Source organism: Balaenoptera ricei, chromosome 6, assembly GCF_028023285.1.
Source record: "Balaenoptera ricei isolate mBalRic1 chromosome 6, mBalRic1.hap2, whole genome shotgun sequence".
In the NCBI taxonomy this organism is placed as follows: domain Eukaryota; kingdom Metazoa; phylum Chordata; class Mammalia; order Artiodactyla; family Balaenopteridae; genus Balaenoptera; species Balaenoptera ricei.
In genome coordinates, this window is record NC_082644.1 from 72,326,084 (window position 1) to 72,342,221 (window position 16,138).

A 16,138-nucleotide genomic window follows, 5' to 3' on the forward strand; every position below is an offset into this window, starting at 1 on the left:
GAGGTTAAGAAAACCAAGAGAGTGTGGTGTCCTAGAAACTATGTGAAGGAAACGTATGAGAGGATGGAGTGATCAAATGTTATCAATTGCAGCTGATCTGACAAGAGAGGATTGATCACTGAGCCTTGGATTTAGTAACATGTTAAGTTACAGGTCACCTTGGTGAGAGTCATTTCATTGGAGTGGTGGGGTGGAAGCCTGATTAGAGGAGGTTTAAGAGAAAATAGGCTGAGCAGAATTGGAGACAGCCAGATGGCTGAAGAAAGAGATTGAGTTCTTCTAGATCCTTAAGGACAAAGAGGAACTAAAGTGAAAAGGGTCACCCCCCTCCCCTTCTTATGGGTAAATTGTTATTAAGCATTTCACAAGAAATATCTCTTTATTATATATGTGATTATAATTTGGGAAAAACCAAGGTCAAAAGAAATTGTTTTCTTTCCTTTTTTTTTGTTTTTCTTTTTGGCTTTTTTGTGAGGAGAAAAACCTATAGGTAAATGCTTTTACGCCAAACATGAGACTGTTCAAGCAAAAGACTTACTGATTCACTTCCTTCCTGAATTCATCTGGTTCATTTTATTCCCTTGTCATCTATTTCTCTTAATGGCTTTTTTTCCCACTTATAAATTGAAATTTAGTTCCACACCCGTGACACAATTATTTCTGCAAGTTTGGCCCAGTTTCTTAACCCAGAGACATTTTCCTCTTCAGTGAATACTGTGAATTTTTTTTAAAGTAGTTCATTGTCCTCTTAGGTTTTATTTCGGGACAGATTTTTTTTTTCCTTATTCCTTTTCAAAATTGTTGCTGAACGGTGGGAGAGGAGAGTGCCAGTAATGATAAGAAAGAAAGAATGCTTTCCTTACTTTAAATTGCTGCGATTTCATTCTAATCATAAAATATTGTCAGGTTTCTTCTTGTGGGTTGGGCAGTCCATCCCAGTCTTTCATACAAGAGGACTCAGGGACATCCAAACCATATTTGTACTCAGGAGGGAAGAGTGCTTTCTCCTGGAATTCCTTCTCTCTCCTGATACTGCATTTCTGCCTTTCAAGACTCCAGTCAAGTCCTGCTCACTTCGTGGAGACCTCTCTGCTTCTCCTGGCTCTAGGTAGTATTGGTTTCCTCTTAATCGCTATACCTACTGCCTGCAGCCCTTACTCTGTCGGGTTTTTTTCGGGGGGAGGGGAGTAGAGGGGGTGTAATGTCATGTAATGGTTATAAAAGCACTGCATCTGCAGACTTGTAGAACTGCATTCCTGACCTAGCCCTCCCACTTCCCTGCTTCGTGCAAATTAATCTTTGTGTGCCTCAGTCTTTTTACCTGTTGAATGGGAGTGGTTCCTACCGCAAAAGTCGTAAGAATTGGAGGGGAGAAGGCGTGTAAAATTATTTGGCAGGAAACTAATCATTTGAAAAAATGGAAACCTGAAGAATATATATAGTATATGAAATAATCCCCCATCTTTATGGCAGATTTCCTGAAAGAAAGAGACAATGGCTTATGTATCTTTCCTAATAGCAGTGTATCTCTATAGAAAGAACTTGGGGTTTATCAGTGATGATAGGTGGAGCTTGGGAAACATGGAGTGTTTGCTCATGGAAACCTGTGATACACATGTCATGATGTATTTCATTGTTGCACATTAGAGAGTATTTCAGGCTTCAGGACCTGTTCCAGACTAAGACCCTTACAAGGCACAGGCTACGGAGGGTGATGTTGCAACTTTGATGGTATGTGAAGTCAATACGCTTTCCTTTTAGTTTTCCTAACACTCGTGAAAGTTGCTGGGTTTTTTGCCTCTCATTCACATTTTCACAGCCCAGAATTCAGAAATCTGCTTTAATTTTAACACAATCGATCAAATTCTGTATAATTAGGAGAGGAGTTTAGATGACATTTACTTTTAAGCAACCTTTCATAAACTGTGTATTTTAATAATGTGAAAAAAGATTAAAAAGAAAGAACCAAATAGGCTAAAACAAGCAAATTACACTTTCTAATGATAAAAGCAATACAGATTCGTTTGAAATTAAAAGAACTCCAATAAGCAAAAAGAAGTACACTTCACTGAGTTGCTGCTGTTTATCTTCCCACGTATATTCTAGGCTTTTTCTTTTTTTAAAAAATTATTTTTAAAGTAAATTATTTATTTTTGGCTGCGTCGGGTCTTCATTGCTGCGCATGGGCTTTTCTCTAGTTGCGGCGAGCGGGGGCTACTCTTCGTTGTGGTGTGCGGGCTTCTCGTTGCGGTGGCTTCTCTTGTTGTGGAGCACGGGCTCTAGGCGTGTGGGCTTCAGTAGTTGTGGCACGTGGGCTCAGTAGTTGTAGCTCGCGGGCTCTAGAGCGCAGGCTCAGTAGTTGTGGCACACGGGCTTAGCTACTCTGTGGCATGTGGGATCCTCCCGGACCAGGGCTTGAACCCATGTCCCCAGGCGGATTCTTAACCACTGCGCCACCAGGGAAGTCCTATTCCAGGCTTTTTCTATGCTTAAATATGCACATGTAATTTTTACACAAAAATGGCATCTATAGCCAGCTTCACAAACTACTTTTTTCCATATAATATACAGTGAATGTTTTAAATATACTTTTGCATCATTTTGCCTTCTGTGGCTGTACCATGTTATAGGTAACCAGCTGCTTTTGGCTCTCTAGGATGTTTCTAATTTCTTCTCAATTACAGTGTTCTGATGTACATCTGAACAACTTTTAAAATGTAAAGACCACAGAACTTTCTTGGACTTGCCAACGTGAAATAGCTGGCATGTTAATTTCAATTCCATTTTGTCCATTTCTAAAGCATTCTTTTCCAAGTCAGTTTTGAGTGATTTATTTGATGGTCATGTTTGGAGCTCCCGTGTGTGACTGAAAAAAAAAAAGAGCATAGTTCTCTGAAAATAATCTGTATTTCAATTTTTTTTCATGAATCTAAGACAGCCTTTTCTTCATTTAATCCAAACTAGAGAGTTTTGATGTCTCTAGGAACATGTTGCTCTGAGGTCTTTATCTCCTATACTAGACCTATCTGTAATTCAGGATTAGCGAGGTCTCCAGGAGGTCAGTTATTACTGTTCTGTCATTTCAGTGGAAAAAAGGCTGGAGCATGTGGAGGTGAGAAGGGGTGCGGAGATTGCATGGGTGGGTGGGTGGTGATGGAGAAGGAGGCCAGGATTAGACAGATATCTGCCCTCGCAGACTTAAGGTCCCCACCCGTTTTCATCTTTCACGGCTATGGCAACTTGAGATCTCACATTTTCTAGGGTAGTCAAGATATCAAATATTGCCTCCAGCTGCCCATTGAAATGTCTCAGAAATCTTGACATTAAAATTGGCATATTTCTGTTTCATCCATCTAGAAATGACATGAAAATCCTTCATGATGTCATGTTTGTCAGTATTAGGGTTATAAAATATGGTCGCCAAAGGTGTAGGTCTTAGGAGAAGGAATAATAGAGATGACTTACTCATTTTTGCAGTAAATGTTCAGTGAATACCTAGTATGCACCAGGCACTGTGCTAGGGGCCGGGGATACAAAGAGGGGTGGGCAAGTCTTTAAGCTGCTCTTGGTGGGGTATACACATAGAAATTAAAAATGGACAGTGCTTTGCTGCAATATAGACATATTTCCAAGATTCTATAAGAATACAGAGGAAGGAAATACAAAGGTGTTTACAAAAGAAACAAGTCTTTAGCAAGTTGATAAGTGAGGAGATATCCTCCGAGGGGAACATGAAGAGGGTCATGTAACATGTGCAAAGAACAGAGCGTATTCCAGCAATTTCCAGCCAACAAGAATTTCAGTGCTCACTTAAATAATTAATTCTTAAGTTTTTAAAAAAATTTTTTCACTAATTTAATGTTTTCTTATTTCTCTATATTTTTGATTTTTAAAAACCGAATTATTTATTTGTTTATTTCTTTTTAGGAAGTTATAAAATCATTTGATCCTAAAAGAGTAAATGAAATGAACTTGGCTTAATGAGGTGTTCTTGTAACTGCTTCCATCTCAATCACATTCTTTTTCTCCTGCCTTGGATTTAATAGCTTAGAAATTATGGCTGTAGATTAAAAAGGAGATCGAAAGATAGAATAGGCAAAGACTATGTAGATCAAATTATCTGAGAATTTTTTCATGCTCTTAGTAATATTCCAAAATATCAAGATCACTGTGTGCATCTGTTGGTCTTAGCGTTGGAAAAGCCTTGGGCTATACATTCTGAGATTTCAAATAAAGTGGATTTATAGTGGAAAGGAACCAGAGTGTTAGACTAAATAGATACGTTGTAACAGAGCCATAATGATCTTATTTAGATATTTTCCACATTAAATAAGGCATGTAGTACTGCTCTGTTATTGTCATGATTTTTTAAAATAAATGAATTTGCATCCATGGTAGTTTTTTTTTTTCCTTTTTTTAAATTCTCCATGGAGTACCACACGCAAATAAAATAATCTGTTGGAGCCCAGATTTGAGTTAAGCTTCCTCAAAGTATAATGATTCCTTCATTAATTTTAATCTTGTTTTATAAGCAAGAATTTTTTTAAGTTTAGGAAGCCTAATTAACAACATTCTGGAGAGTGATAATTGGGGTGAATTTCTAATATGGTTGTAACATTGTTCACTTGGTAAATATTTCTTAAGCACCTACTCTAGGCCAGACACCGACCTTTCATTGACAATTTTATCTCAGTTTTCTAAAAGACACATTAATTCTACCTTGCTTCATGGAGTTTATATTATAGTGAGAGGTTAAAAAAAAAAAAAAAAAAAAAAGAGGAGAGGGAGGGAGGGAAAGAGAGAGAGAGAAACAATGGAATCCTTGCCAATTACAATAAAGATTAGGAAGGAAGTAAATGAGGGACTGAGAACTTGAATGATAGAGAAGCACCTGTTCTGTACAGGCTGGTCAGGGAGAAGCATTACAGACCTGGAGTAGCGTGTGCAGAGCCCTTGAGCTAGAAAGAGCTTGGTGTGTTTGAGGAATTGCAGTAAGGCTAGTGGGGCCGAAGCCTAGTGAGTAAGCGGAACAACAGCATGAGATGAGGCTGAAGAGCAGGGTAATCAGCAGATCCTACAGGGTCTTACAGGCCAAGGCCAGGAGTCTGGATTTTATTCTAAATGCAATGGGAAAGCATTAAAGGGTTTTACACAAGGGACTCACCTGAACAGATTTCCTCTTCATGATCGTTCTCGCTTGTGGAGAATGGAAGCGGAGAGACCCGTTGGGAAGCTGTTGTATTCATCTAGGCAAGAGATGCCGGTAACAGCGACCCCCAAGGGGTAGCAGCAGGATGGAGAGGGGAGGATGAAGAGGGGAAGGTGGTTGTGAGACATCAGCAGGACTTGGGGGAGGCCATGGTGAGGGCGGATGGGGGACAGCAAGCATGATTCCTAGTTTACTCACCTGGAGTAAAAAGGGGGATGGAGTGACGTTGAACGAGATGGGAGATTGGAAGGGGCAGGAGTAGGGGTGTTTGAGTTCTGTTTAGGATGTATTACGTCTAATGTACTTGTGAGAAGCACCAAGGGAGATGTCACTTGGACATGTAAGCCCAAAGCTAAGGAAAGTGACGCTCTAGCTGAAATTATATTTGAGATGACCACACTACCCATTAGAATGTTAGCTTGAATCGATTTTTTAAGTGTTGGGAGTGTGATTGATAATACTGAAACCCTCTCTCTGTAGTGCATATCCTTTGTTCATCAGTGACTCAGTTTAGGGCACACGCCAGTTGTGAAAATGAACCAAGTGGTGACTCTTATTCCAAACGCATGGCACCCAAGACCTTCCCTGCAGAACTTTCCAGATTCATGCCAGACCCCTCCCCAACATGTACCTCTGTATTTCCACCGTGACAAATAACTGGTAATTTCCAGAAGGCACCATGTTATCCCACCTCTGTGTCTTTGCAAATGCTGCTCCTGTGTCCTGGAAATACCCATTCCAGCTTTTTCTACGTTGCTCTCTGCGAGTCATTTAAGATACAACTCAGGTAGGAATCACTTCCTTAGAGGAGCCTTCCTGGAATCCAGGTAATGTGCCCCTTCCATGTGCTCCCCTGGGCAACCTGTATCCGCCCCATCTCAGTGCTGATTACACTGTTTTCTGACTGCCAGCTGGTTCTCCTGTTTCTTAGGCAAAACTCTCTTAAACCCAGGCAAGAGGGGCCCTGTTCTTGAGGTGTTTAGTTGTAAGCATTCCAAGTGTCAGAATATTTTGAGCTGTTGTCTCCATACCTATATCTCCTTCTTCAACCTCCCCCCGAATCCCAGACGGGAAACTTGACCCAAATCACTGGTGTCCGTGCCCATTCCCAGTGCTCTCAAGGCTCTCTCAGTTAGCACTTGCTGCTGCCACACAGGTAGGTGGTCCAGAGGTACTCTAGGCTGTCACTGTTCCTCTGCCTGCCTGCCTGCCTGCTGATAAGGTGAATTGAAATCGTGTGTATGGGGGAGGGGGGCTTGCTGCCTTCCTTGAGGCAAGACACAGTCTTCCTGAGCTTCTGATGGAAACTCCCCACGTAGGGCTATTCAAGGGGAAACGACAAGCCTGGGCAGCAGAGAACTTGGAATTCCAGGGAGACTTAGTGGTATTAACACTAGGAAAAGGGCACATATTTTTCCATGGAATGCTAATAATCAAAACAATGCTCGATCCTTCCTGGGTTGCATTCCTGCAATTAAACATCAGAGATTTATCCTTTTCCTTGATGTTGAGAGGGTATGTTTAGTACTGAGATACCAGCGTGGTGGTGAGCTTTGAGGCAGCCTGCCAGGTCTGTGGGATTTGAAATAAATCCTAAAGCTGAAGATTGGGGATTTCCCCCCCTATTTTCAAAGCCATAGGAATTGAAATAGTTTAATAATAAGATTGAAAGTTACTCCTGTGAACTTAATACACCACTTGGAAAGAAATCTTTGCCTGAGTGGACTGAGTCTCATCCAACAGATAAGTGAAAATCCAGACAGTTTTCACTTAAAGGTAAGGTTGCTTTGCAGCATAGATATACCCCAGTAGGGTTTGAAGATGAAGAACAGCGCACTCCAAGAGAAGCCCAATCTCAGATTGAAGTTCACTCTTTAGAACGGCTGCTCCACAGGGTCTTCTTATTTTGTTCTGTGACTCATGCTGTGTTGAATTCTGCTGGAATGAATGACGTAGGCTTGCCCCAGGGTGTCACAGCCCGGTTCAGCCCCTGTGCCATAGAAGCAGTGAGGGGATGGAGAACAAGGCAGTGTGTGAGCATACCAGAAAGCAGATTAGAAGAGACTCCAAAGGAACACAGTGGGCATCTCTGGGCAGTGAGATTGCTGGCCAGTTTTATTTTCTTTGTGATTTTCTATATTTGCCCAATATTTCTATAATAGATATGAGTTGCATTTATAGCCATATTTTTTTAAATGTTCAAAAAGAGATCCATTTGAAGAAAATGAGATGGGGGGAGGGATAAATTAAGAGTTAAGGATTAACAGATACACACTACTATATGTAAAATAGATAAACAACAAGGACCTACTGTATAACACAGGGAACTATATTCAACTTATTGCAATAACCTATAATGGAAAAGAATCTGAAAAGTAATTCAGTATATATATACACTGAATCACTTTGCTGTACACCCAAAACTAACACAGCATTGTAAATCAACTGTACTTCAGTTGTGTGAAATAAACCTAAAACAGGGATGGAAAGAAGGAAAGAAGGAAGGAAGGGAGAGAGGGAGGGAGGGAGGAAGAGAACTCTTGTAGAAGTATTTGGGATGCAAAATCACCGTCCTAGTTTTTCATCTTGTTTCTCACTCTGAAAACCAAACATTCATTTATTATCCAATGCTAAAAAGAAGGAAGAAGAAAACATTTATGAAGCATTGACTTAACTGAAAATAAGTAGGGACTGAAAATAAGACCTCCTTTCTGTACTCAAGATAGCTTATCTAAGAAGTGTGGCAGACATTCTTATATGTACATTCATCACACTTTCAACTTTTAAGTCCGTGTGCCAAGCACTGTGCTAGGTTCTGTGATTTACAGAGAAATACACAGAGGTTATTGCCCTGAAAGGGCTGACAGTGTAGTGGAAAGAAAAGAAATTGAAACTGATAATCACAGTATAATCAGTTAAGTGTCACAATAGGGGCAGGACCAGGGCACCATGGGAGCACAGAGAGGCACTGAGCCCTGACTTGGGAGGAGGAAGGGTGGATTCGTAGAAGGAAGCAATGCCTTAGGTGCATCTTGAAGAATAAGAAACACCCAGCCGGGGAGGGGGTGGAGGAACAGTGGCATGTCAGGCTCTGGAGAGTGTGCAATGGAAGGAGGCGAGAGAGCGCTATGGCTTCTGAGAACTGCAAATCATCCCATATGGCAGCAACCATCCCGGGGTGGGCAGCGAGGAGAGATGAGTTAAAGAGGCCAGGTCATGAGAGGTCATGTGCTGTGCTAAAGACTTTGAGTTCCACCCTGAAGCAGTGGGAAGCTACCACAGGATTTTGAAGAAGGAGAGCGGCATAGACAGATTTGCATTATAGAAAGATTCTTCTCGCAATAGTGTGCCCCAGAGAGGCAGACTAATTAGGAGGCTGAGGCAGCGATCTGTGCAAGAAATAAAGAAGTCTCAATTAAGATAGTAACAGGGGAAATGCCGAGAGAGAATCAAAGAACATTAAGGAGATTGATTTAAAAGAATTTGATTGATGGGCTGTGGGATGAGGTTAAAAGAGGAGTCGGGATGACCCCTTGGTTTCTGGCTTGGACAACTAGATGAATGATGGCATCATTCTCTGAGCGGGGAGGATTGTGATAAACTGTAGAACTTATAGTGCCCCTAAGATGCTATATAAGAACCCTGAAAGCAACTGAAAATATAGATCTGGAGCTCAAGAAAGAGATGTAGGCTCAAGAGTTATTGGGGACTCTTCCAGGTAGATGGCAGTTGAACCCTTGGGTAATGGAAGAGATTATGCAGAGGGAGTGAGAAGAAGAGAATACAGAAGACCATGAGGAACATGAATTTTAAGAGGCAGCCCAAGAGGAGGGAGCCGGCCAAAGAGACCAAGGTGTGTTCAGAGAGGCAGGGGGAAAGCCGGCTATATCAGGAAGGGAAAACCAGGTATATGTGGAATCCTGGTTCAGGCTCCCTCTCAAGCCTGCCATCCATGGAAGAAAGGGCAAAGAGCAAGTGACAAGTGGCAGAAATGCCCACACCAACTGAGTTTGCCTCTAACAAGTCTCCCTGGACATAAACGTCTGCCAACATTTCATTTGTAAAACGTCTGGGAATATAAGTTTTCTGTTTGTTTAACTGGGCGTATTGCCTCCCCCAAACAAAATCAGGCTTCTGTTAGTAAAGACCATGAGGAAGGGGATTTGGGGTAGGCAAACGACAGTGTTGGCCATGCGGGGTAGCCAAGGGAGAGAGCGCTATCGATGGAGGAAGACTGGTCATTCATCAGTTCAACACAGGTTTCAGAGCCCACCGTGTGCAGGCTACTCCAAGGTCAACGCTGCGAAGAAGTCCAGAAAGGTGACGAATGAAACTTCGTGGGTGAAGCAACCAGTAGTCTACTTGTGAAGTTGGGGTGGTTATGGGGGTGGCTGGATTGCTGGTGCATCCAGAAGTGAAGGGAGAGGGGGAGGAAATCAAGGCAGGGAGCGTACACTGGTCTTTGGAGGGTTTGATCTTGAGCGTAAGGGGAGTGAGACAAGGTTGCAACCAGAAGAGGGCGTCAGGGTGAAGAAGAGGTGTCAGGGAGGAGGGGTCTCAGGAAAGGTATTAACATGCTCATATTCCCAAGGTAAAGAGCCAGATGAGAGAAAGCGGTTGAAGACCCAGGTCAAAGGATAACTGATGGAGAGAGGGCTCCAGACTGGTGTGTGCGGGAGGGAACACAGAACATTCCTTAGCTGTGCATTAGAGAGGAGGCAAGAGCCCCAGACTAGAGAGAAGGTTGGGAATCAGTGTGTGAGAGTTCACAGGTGGGGAAGGCAGCAAATGAAGGGACCATTCATCCCTCTGTGAAGCAGGAGGCAAGGTGCAGAGACTGTCAGGCAGGGGACTTAAGGAAATAAGTGAAGTCTTAAAATAGGCAGTATTCGTAGAGTGGTTAGGAGCCCTTCTTTGGAACTGAACAGTCTGTATGCTCACATCCTGGTTCTGCCACTTAACTCTGTGAATTTGGATAAGCTATTTAACCTCTCTGCACCTTAGTTTTCTCATCTGTAAAATGAGGGTAATAACAGAAGCCTGTTACCTGGAGTTGTTGAGAGAATTAAATGGGTTGATTAATGTACGTTTAACTGTGCCTGGCACAGAAAAAGTGCTCCATGTGTATTAACTCTACTAATTACTATGAGCAAGACTGAGAGCAGATGCAGCCTGGGGTCACACAAACCCCAAAATGTAAGTGGGTGATGGAGATTCTGCGAGCACAGCCAAGGAAGCACTGTGTTCTTCTAGAACAGAAGGATAGAAGGCATCAAGGAAGTCCTCAGAGATGAAAGACACGTGACTGACGCACAGGTCATGGAGAGCAATCACCGGGCTTAGGCAAGAGGCTGTGGAAGAGCAGATGCTCTCCTGAGACTTGAGAGGGAGCAGGTGAGGCGCGGGGAGCGGTGTGCGTGCGTAAAGCTCCTTCCACCTCCGGTGAGGCAGGAATGGGCAGGTGGAGCGGAGCCGTGAGCCCTAGGCTTCGCGGGGCCTCGAGTGCTGGGAGCCTGCCCTGCGGCCTCGTGAGGTTTAGAAGCACAGCAGTGACAGGATCCGCTCCGGCTCACGGTGCGCCTGCCGGTGAGAGTAGCCGAGGAGGAGGATGGTAATGATGATGCTACATTTATGGAGTGTGTACTCTATGCCCGGGACACCGTGACTGCTTTACATATTGGTCCCTCCTCACAGCTGCCCTGTGAGAGGGATACTGTCATTTCCCCCATGTCTCAGAGGAGGCTATACAGCCGGTGAAGCCGGGCAGCCTGACTCCTTCCCGCTTCCGTGACCACTTGGTTGTCAGCACCTTGCCCATTAGGGCGTGACTCGGAGGAAAGGGTGGCAGGTGGAGGATGGGGTGAAGACCTCAGTTAAGCCTGTGATAACTTTTTTTTTTTAAATTGATTTATTTATTTTACTTTTGGCTGCATTGGGTCTTCGTTGGGTTGCGCGGGCTTCTCATTGCGGTGGCTTCTCTTGTTGCGGAGCACGGGCTTTAGGTGCGCGGGCTTCAGTAGTTGTGGCTCGCGGGCTCTAGAGCACAGGCTCAGTTGTAGCACACGGGCTTAGTTGCTCCCCGGCATGTGGGATCTTCCCAGACCAGGGCTCGAACCCGTGTCCCCCGCATTGGCAGGTGGATTCTTAACCACTGCGCCACCCGGGAAGCCCTGTGGTAGCTTATTGATAGTGGATTTTCTGTCTTAGTCAAGGAGAGTTTGGCCATAAGGATTAGAACCTCCTGCAAAGAGCTCAGGGGAATGGTGGATGTGTTATGAAGATACAGGGCTCTCCCAGAAGCCAGCTGCTAGCTAGGGAGCGTGACTAGATTCCAGCGCTGGGTGTTGGCAGGTGGTAGTCATATCTCTGTCTGTCTGGAAACACAGAGCCTTGTCTGTGCATCATTCTGTAGTCTGATTAAATTGCCAGGTTCTCAGTTTCACTCTCCTGTGACTTTGGCCGGCTCTGGCTCTCCTGACCTGAGAAGTCCAAGACCAACCCCACGTGACCACTTAGTCCCTGCGTTGTGGGAAAGTTCTCGATATGGATAACCCAGTGGTTCAGCCTGGGCCTAGTGTGGCCCCTCGGTTCATCCTGAGGCTGGAATGGATGTGGGGAGGGTACCACAGGCGGGGAGACAGCTGCTCTTAGAACTCCCATGATGGTCCACAATTAGGAAGGCTTGAAATATTAGTCACCCTGACTGGCCCCCAAATTCCCACAGGCCCTGGCAGTGCCTGGGTTCTGACCGTGTTTTCATTGTCAGCAGCACTCAGGGCTCTGTCTTTTCAGTCTCGAGCTCAACCTGGCCTTCTAGGTTCTCACCACCGTGACCACTGCAGCAACTGCTGCGTTCACTCTTTCAATCCAGCCTTCTGTTCCCATTTCATCCTGTCTCCTTTTAAGCAATATTATTATTTTTAATATTATTGGCCTCCTACTCAAAAGCCTTCAGCAGGTGTTCTCTAGTTTTTCATATCTGTGGTTGGCTCCCAAGGCCATCTAGCCCGGGACTAATCACTGTCTCCAACTTCATCCCCCACTATTAGGTCAGGACGCTCTTCCTCTCTCACCAGGAGTAGTTTTCCCAGATGCACCCACCGCTGTCACCTGACAGCTGCTCCATCCATTAGGGCTGCCTCCTCCAGACCCTGTCACCTCCTCTTCTCTGAACAACTCCTTTAGTCTTGATTCTCCAGTTAAATTGTTGGTTTGTTGAAAACAGCTCTCTGTCAGGATGTCTCAAACCTGAACACAGAACTTGGGAAATTTAATATGCAGGGACTAATAACTGATTTATGATCTCATGGCCTTGGGTTTTTGGGGTCAAGGTGTTTTTTTTTTTTTTTTTTTTGGTTTTTAATTTTTAATTGCATTTTTTAGAACATTCCATGTAAGCCCTCTGATTGTGATAATTGAATACCTGTTAGAAGCAAAGCCAAGTAAAAGGTATTAGCTCCTAATCCTGTTAAAGCCTTGCCCATTATTTCTGTGCTTTTGTTTTGGCTTCAGTTTTAAGCACCTTGACAACAGGGACCATCTTACTCATTGTCATTTCCCCCCAAAGTACCTACCATAGAAGTGCTGGAATCAATGTTTGGGTAAATGAATACTCTTCTGGGTGAGAGTGTGTCATAAGTGGTCATCTCACCACTGTTTTCCCTCTATCTAGACTTTTATATTTGTGCCTCGTTTGAAACTTCTTTTATTACTTGTTGACTATTAAGGTTATTAGCCTAGAACTCTAGAAAATTTTTCTCCTGCTCAGTCTCTTCTACTCTTCAGAGCATTTGCCATTCCCTTGAGCAGTGCGTTTCTTTGAGGGTCCTCTCTACCCCCATCTCTGTCCTTTCAGATTTCCCCTCAGACACACAGCCCCCAAACACTGGCAAAAAGTAAGTGCTTTGGGGTGAACTACTACCTGTCCCTTGTTTGGGGGGCATATAGGAGATCTGTGTTGCTCTGGCTTTCTTTAAAGAAGATGAAATAAACCCAGAAATGCCCTGAACACTGCTGCAGGAGCAAAACCAAATCAATTTTGGTTATTTTGTTTGGACTACTTTTTTTTTTTTAATTAATTAATTAATTTATTTATTTATTTTTGGCTGTGTTGGGTCTTGGTTTCTGTGCGAGGGCTTTCTCCAGCTGCGGCAAGCGGGGGCCGCTCTTCATCGCGGTGCGCGGGCCTCTCACTGTCGCGGCCTCTCTTGTTGCGGAGCACAGGCTCCAGACGCGCAGGCTCAGTAGTTGTGGCTCATGGGCCCAGTTGCTCCGCGGCATGTGGGATCTTCCCAGACCAGGGCTCGAACCCGTGTCCCCTGCATTGGCAGGCAGACTCCCAACCACTGCGCCACCAGGGAAGCCCATGGACTACTTCTTTTTACCAGTCATGACTGCTTTCATTCCCATATGGTTTACACAGTTATTATTATTGGAATAATTGAATAATTTCTGAGGCATATACTCTTGGGGGGAAAAAAGAGGAAAATAGCTTAGAAATAAAATGTGGACAGAAAGCATAATCTGGTAAATAAAAACTGAGAGGGGGCTTCCCTGGTGGCGCAGTGGTTGAGAATCTGCCTGCCAGTGCAGGGGACACGGGTTTGAGCCCTGATCTGGGAGGATCCCACATGCCGCATAGCGGCTGGGCCCGTGAGCCACAGTTACTGAGCCTGCGCGTCTGGAGCCTGTGCTCCGCAACAAGAGAGGCCACGATGGTGAGAGGCCCACGCATCGCGATGAAGAGTGGCCCCCACTTACCGCAACTAGAGAAAAAAGCCCTCGCACAGAAACGAAGACCCAACACAGCCATAAATAAAAATAAATTAAAAAAAAAAAAAAACTGAGAAAGTTTACAGTGTAGTAAGAATATAATGTTGTGAAGTCTCCCCAATATCAAATGTCTAGTAAAACCTGGGAAAGAAAGAATGTAAGCATTATATAGAGGTAGAAAGTCCAACTTTGTGCAATTCTTAGTGACTGTCCCAGATGTCTCTGGGAAGAGACAAAAAAGTGACAATGTTTGTGAAGTCTTCATAGAGGCTTTTCCTTGTGCCAAATGGGAGCCCAAGTGTCATGACCATGTATGAATTTGCTCCTGACTTTCAGCTCTTTCCCCTACCCTCTTACCCTACCCCAAAACACACACAAACACACAGTAGGTCTTTGTGTATTTAACATGAAAACCAGGGCAGGAGAAGATTGTACAATAATGGTGTTTTCCTGAAAGGCTGTGAGTTGCACTGGTCTGGAACCAACACATCCGTCACAGTTGTTTCCATGGGCTACTTTCTTCTGTCTAATGTTTGCAGTGAAGGCTTAGTTTGAAAAGACGTATGAATTCTTTCAGCACAACCTTTGTTGGGAAAATGAATTACGAGTGGTTCATTTTATGCTGAGCCTTTTGTCATCGCCATTTATAGCTATTCTGTTTATTCACTTGGTGAGAGCCATTCTGAGAGTTGATGTGTGTGTTTCGTGAGAGACTCTAAGAGCCCTGCAATTTGTTTTGATTGGTCTCCATTTGGATTCATAGCGAGCAGGTGCCATCGTTTGGAATTGGTTTTGGCAGCAGCTTGGTTATATAAATATTAGATACATGAAACGAAACCTCATTTAAATTATTTTCATCAGTAGGAATAGGGGAGCCTTACACTGAATATAAGAGCACCACTGTTCTATTTTTACAGCTTCTGAGCTTACAAATGTGTAACATACCATATGTCTGAACATATGTGTGTATAGGTGGCCTCCTTTGTGCAGATACTCAACATGCAGATCTTCTGCATTTCTTTGAGAGTTTATGCAAATATTCTAAAGAAATAAATATGAGCCCATGATTTCTTAATATAACAGAAATTTTTTCCCATTTGAAAAATATAGGCATTTCTACTTTGGAAAATCTGTCAAAGATTGTTTTCAGTTTGGTGTATTTTTGTTGCTTATATTTAAGCCTTGGAAAATAACCTATCACATTTTTAAGCCTTTGGTTTTTCCTGTCCTGTTATTGTTGTTGTTTGTTGCCAAAACCACATTAAAAGAGTATTAAACCCCTTCCAAGTGCACGGGAAGGACTACAATACTTCTTACCTCCCCAGCAAAACTATTTACAAGGCTGACATTTTCCTAAGAATGACTTTCTAGGTTTTCATGAAAACCATATACATTTTTTACAAATTTATTTTTATTTAGGCAACGGACTGAACAGGGGTTTGTGATCATAGGTGCAATGAGCAATCTGGATGTCTGTTTGTAACCCTTTAAGTAACATCCTAAGCCTGCTTCTGGGTATATTCTTAAAATGCAAGATTCAAGATCTCAGAGAACACGCCGGAAAATGTGTTAAATATGCTTCATCCTGCTGGGGCTTTCTTTAAGCGGCCTTGGCACCTGGCATCTTCCTCACCCTCTACCTCTCAACCTTGTGCCCCCCAGAAACTGCTCAGTTTCAGTGTTCCTCATAAATGAAGCTTCCCATGGTCCCTACAGGCTGACTTGGGCAGTTCTTTCTCCAAGAACCCTAGTAAAGCACTTGGCATGTTGTATTGTACCTGTCCCTGTGTCTGTCTCTCCTGCTGATGTGACTTCTTTGAGGACGAGAATCTGTTTCTGTCTTTATGGCTCCAGGGCCAAGCTCATAGCCTGACATGTACTGTTCAATGTTGATGAATGCATGAAAAAGTGAATTAGTTAGCTAGCAGATAAAATGAACTCAGAAGAGCATAATTTAAACAGAAATGATTAACATTAACAGGCAGACATGACCAAGGCCCAAATTGTGTTTTAATTGCTTTCTCTATTGGGAAATGATCTAGGAAATGTTACCATAGATAGCCTGAATGGCATGAAAACATTTGAATATGGCTAACTTGTGGAAGATCAATTCCCATAGGGCAGGTTGTACTCATGATGATCAAATGATTAGTGAGT

At 43.5% G+C, this 16,138-nt stretch overlaps 1 protein-coding gene across 2 annotated transcripts in view; it reads left to right on the forward strand.

Annotated features, from left to right (window-relative positions):
• PIP5K1B (phosphatidylinositol-4-phosphate 5-kinase type 1 beta) overlaps positions 1-16,138 on the forward strand; it is a 324,042-nt gene that overhangs the window by 84,113 nt on the left and 223,791 nt on the right. The window contains exon 1 of one of the 2 annotated variants that reach the window (XM_059924863.1): positions 1,036-1,108. The exons of the other annotated variant lie outside the window; for it this stretch is intronic. The gene's annotated coding sequence lies outside the window, so the exon portion shown is untranslated. Of the gene's footprint in view, positions 1-1,035; positions 1,109-16,138 lie in introns of those variants that run through there. 2 annotated transcript variants of the gene reach the window in all.